This window comes from Anabas testudineus, chromosome 12 (assembly GCF_900324465.2).
Source record: "Anabas testudineus chromosome 12, fAnaTes1.2, whole genome shotgun sequence".
Lineage (NCBI taxonomy): Eukaryota > Metazoa > Chordata > Actinopteri > Anabantiformes > Anabantidae > Anabas > Anabas testudineus.
Window position 1 is genome coordinate 2,811,475 of NC_046621.1, and position 5,136 is coordinate 2,816,610.

Consider the following 5,136-nt stretch of genomic DNA (forward strand, 5'->3'; position numbering starts at 1 on the left):
TCTCTCCCCTTTTCCCCTCTTGATGGTTAGTTCATGGGTCAGCCGGGTGACAGGGCCTGAGTTGGGAGATAAGAAGAAACCAGAATGGCATTACTACACCCGACACACTGAGGGGTGATGCTGGGCCGGCGGCTGGATGGAGAGATGGGATGAAACAGCAAGGGATTGAGCAGTGACGGTGGGGGTTAATCTGCCATCGTTTGAAGTAATAACACATTAGTGATAATCATCGCTACATGCAAAAAGAGAAGAAGGACACACACATGCACATTTGGGTGCTGCACACAAAGACACAGACAGACAGGAACAACAAACAGGAATGCAGAAAGACCCTGATTCTTATTCTCTCTGTGTCTCTCACTGTAAATCACAGCTCTCTGTACTTCCACCCAGCTGCTGCCCCTCCCTCAATCCTGTGTGGATATCAGGCTGGTGCAGAAGGGCTCAGCCCAGCTGATAGCAGGTCCTCTGGGGGTTGGGGGTGGAGTGTGGAGGGGTGAGACATGGGTGGGTGGAGGTAGTGGCAATGAGTGTGTGTGTGTGTGTGTGGAGGGGCTTGGGAGCAGCAGCTCAGGGACTAGAAGGCTTACCCTCCTCCCTCAGATATGGAGGTCAGGGGTTAGGTGGTGCAGCACGGCCAGTGTGCTGCACAGGAGCACGACCGGCGTGTGTGTGTGTGTGTGTGTTTGTCTCGCTGTATCCAGCTTCCATGCACTGGCTCTTTGTTCAAAGTGTGTAATCATAACTTCTGCAAATCTTAATGTGTGTTCTGATTGACACTCTGCAGGTTGTGTGTGGTTACAGATGAGCTCACAGCAGTGAGCTCAGCAGACGAGAGTGTGCACAGGTGTAACAACTCATAAGAAAAATTTTCCCCTTTTCTTCTTTTTCCTGGAGTGATTGTTGAAATATAATCAATTCAGAGGACACTTCATCTTGTAGCAAAATGGCAATTTGACCCCTGCAGAGAGCAGGTCTGATGTGACAGTGAGCGGTGTATTGTCACAGGTGCAGAAATGCTACGGAACCACATGCCAGCATTAAAAAGAAAGAAAGCAATTTCCTTTGTTTGGTGTCCACTCGCTTCTTCTCTCGCTAGGATTTGACGACACTGAGCAGAAGTTTGCCAAAAATTAATGACAGTGTAGATCTTATCTTGTCTGGGTGATAACAGGGTCTAAAACAAACAAAAAATAAACATTTTTAATACCTCATTTGTTGTCATTATTTCTGTTTTATTTCATCCAAATGAAATGACAAAACTGTTTTCAACTGTCCTACACAAACACCAACAGTGACACTGTTCTGTTTCCACTGTGCTGACTTAGGGTAAGTTTAGGCTTAGAAACAACTTGGGTGGTGAAAAGATAATTTGGTAATTATGCGTCAGCTCTTTCTGCTGCTTTTTGTCACTTAAACATAAACATACACTGTTTTTTATAATATGAAGATTGGTGATATTCACGTATTTCTTTTCGGCAAGTTGTAAAAACAATCAATGAATTGATCAACTCACCCTATTGATTGTTTGTTCCTACACATAGAATCCACAGAAGCGTCTCTTGAAATGATGCAACTGGAGCTTTTTTGTCTTACAATGGTTAAAATCAATCTATCAGGTTTTGGACCTAAAAATAAAACTTAATGGTAGATGTTATTAATAACTTACCAATTGTGTCATACTTACTATAGCTAATAAAGGTCATTAAAACACCTCAGAGAGCCACAGTGTTGAACCAGGTGAATTCTTATTTTCTACATTACCAAAATCCAAAGCAGTCTGATCTCCTGCATGAGACGCTGCAAACAGTCCACACACTTTTTTTGCCTATTTTACCTACATTTACATGTATCTTTGTGACTGACTGTATATTGAAAGTCTAATATAAATGTAAATCCCATACTAAAATACACTGAAATAGATTTATTGCCATGAGACCACATGTTTTTGAGGGACAGACTACATTGTTGATTTAGGTTTTTGCAGGATTTTGTGAATAATAAGAAGAAAAAAAAGGAATATATAATAACGGCGTCGTCCTGTAATAATTTAACATTTCTCTGCTGCTTTTTCCTCTATTGCTTTTCTTTCTTTCTCTCTCCATATATCGTCATCTGACTTCTCCCTTCCACCCTTATTCTCTCAAGTCTCATAGTCCCTCTCTAATATACCTTTACTGTGCTCCTTCTTGCTTCTATAGTTTTTCTAACCTGTCCCCTTCTCTCTCCCTCTCCCTTTCTCTCTCCCTCTCTCTCGCCATTTCAGCTTCTGCATTCTTATCTCTATGTTGCCGTCCTCAGTAATTATTATTATGTGCTGCAGAGATAATTCGAAAGCTGTGAGGAGAGAGGAGGGAAAAAAGGGATGAAAGAAACAGTGGCTGTGGCTTCCTGGGCTGTGCTTCTCTTATCTGACCTTGGGCAGAGCCACTTATTGTTAGGCAAATCTCATGTGCAGAAAAATGGAGTGAACGGCTGTGAGAGCGAGTGAGGTGGTTGTGGTGGTGGTTGGGGAGGGGTGTCGGGATGGGATAGGGAGGGAGAGAGTGAGGAGGAGATGGATGGAGGTGGAAGGAGAGACGTCAGAAAGCAGCGGGTAGAAGGAGTGTTTTATGGAGCGATAGGGGAAAGAACTGAATGGCAAAGGAGAAGGATAGAGGTGTAAAAATGCACAGAGAGGTAGAAACAGGCAGGCATATACACAGGCCAGGAGATAGGGGCGAGAAATGGAGGAGGGGAAATGAGGAGGGAGGATGTGTATTGAGACCGAATGTGATGACGAAGAACATGAAAGAAAAGTGGAAAATGAGGAGAAGGAAGAGCAGATGAAATAGAAATCATTTTTATGGAGAGAGTGCGTGAGAGAGGGGTAGTTTAATATGGGTGGTAGTGGTGGGGAGGTATCCGGTTTTCATTGCCTAGTGAAGTAGACACTTTTGGCTTGTTCACATAAATCCCTCTGCTGAAGAGGAGTCATATAAAATCAATTCCCTTTTTGTTTGGGAAGAGAGCATGCTCAAATGTGTCTATTCTAAATTGTACTTCTTGTTGTATGTGCGCTTTGATTTGTGTCATGCCATTGAAGGCATCCCATTGACTGGAGCTGCTTATGATCTCTCAGTAACCTCTCCTAAATACTACTCTGACGTGACACGAGTAGCTAACATTTGGTAACATTTTTCACAAAGTGTGCTTATTGAACCCTTGAATTTCTTTGCATCCATATACAGTTAACTCTGTGGTTAAAATGTCTGGCTTAAAGCTGCACAGTGAGCACGCACACTTGCAAGGGTGAACCATAAATTCCCATCATTGGCGTCCAGGCCCGTGAGGGGCTGATGTGTGGCCTTTTCCTCGGCTGCAGCTCAGCTTTCTTTAATTACAGCCCATTCTGCAGGAACAACAGGCTGTCCTTCCACCAGATTTAAAACGCCCTGCTCCTAGTAATTAATTGGCCTGTGTGTCCTTCACAAGGTGCAAAGTGTGCATATATGTGTGCCTGTGTAGGCGGGAGTGAATGTGTCATTCGCTATTCAAAATCCCAAGAATAGGAAGAAATCAGTCACAGAAATGATGAGGTACACATTAGTTAGATTCTTATACCACATTATGCGGGTTTTAAAACAGTAAACAGTCTAAATAACATAAACATAATTACACAAAAATAAAAGTAGAAATACACTAATGTAATGATTACTCCTTAGAATTAGACATCCTGTGTTCAAAAGTACATAAATATCGTCAGCATATATGATAAATATGCAACAAAACAAGCATTTTAAGAATGGTACATGGACACAGGTGTTTTTAATTACCTTTTTAATATCTGACAGACTGAATGCATTCAGTCTTCTGCTTAATTAAATGAAATCACTGTTTGTAGCAGCCCCAAAATGAGCCAGAGATGACCTAGAAAACTCATCAAAGAAGTATTTTTCACATGCTTATTTTGTGGATGTGTGAGGAGACCTTAATGAGCTTTCAGAGACCTATTTTGTGAAGTTCTCGCAAAAAAATTGTGTCAACGTGTCATTTTTATCCCTCTATTGATTAAAAAAAAGATACTGCTTGTTTGCGCTGGTTCCGTATCTTTCTGTTAAACCGAGCAAACCAGCTCCTCGCCGTAGAATCATATGTGACCAACAGATCAATCTTATCATCCAAGTCTGAGCAAGTGCAATCCCAAAATGTTGGAATATTGTTGTATGAAGTTGATTCAAACAGGACTCAATAACAGTAATATCATCACACCATGCAACCAAATAGAAATGATATGTCCTCAAATAGACGTGCAGTTACATTACATTTGCAGGGTGCCTGTGGAGAGAAAGCGCTCTCTTCTGCAGTCTAAATGGTGTTCAGGAAGCACTGCAGAGAGAGGCTCTGACTGATCAGACCATTTACCTGTGGAAACAAAGCACTTGATGTGATGTTCCAACACAGTTCCTCTCATTTAAACCTGATGCACCTCACCGAGTCTGTCTGCAAAAATAGTGATCGTGATGGTTTTTTAATGGAAACTGAACACACAACAACAGAAACCATCATCATAGCCACTGTTATGTTCAAAGCCATCTTCATTACAATTATTCTTGCTATCATCGCTGATCAATCTGCAGCAGCGATGACCTCCTGCCCCAACATCGCTGAGCCATCTTCTCCAGAGCCACGGGGGCTCCTGTGTCCCCTGCTCCTTTTCCTCCCCCTAAAGCCACATCTCCTCTCCCTCCTCTCCCCTGCCGGCTGCTCAATTCAGCTTCTTTAACGGAGGAACAAACAAACAAAACACCCTGGGGTAATGAGGCCACCTCTGGGAATAGACACAGTGAAAGGGGCCTTGTGTATTGATGTGGGATTGACCATTATTGAAGGAAAGGGAAAGAAAAGGAGGGGAAAATGGAGATATGAAGAGAGGAGCTCTGATCTGATGGAGTGGATTGAGCTGTCTACTGCTGTTGGGGTGCAAAAAGGTGACAAGACAAAACCCTGATCAGTGACTCAGGCAATAAGACAACCACCTTTTGGGTCATTGTGCTCCGGGTGGTGGTCTGGATTTAACTTGGGCTTTCCCACACTATGAACAGGGACGAACGGTGAGTGTGAAATGAAGGGTGATGTGACCACAGTGACCCGTGA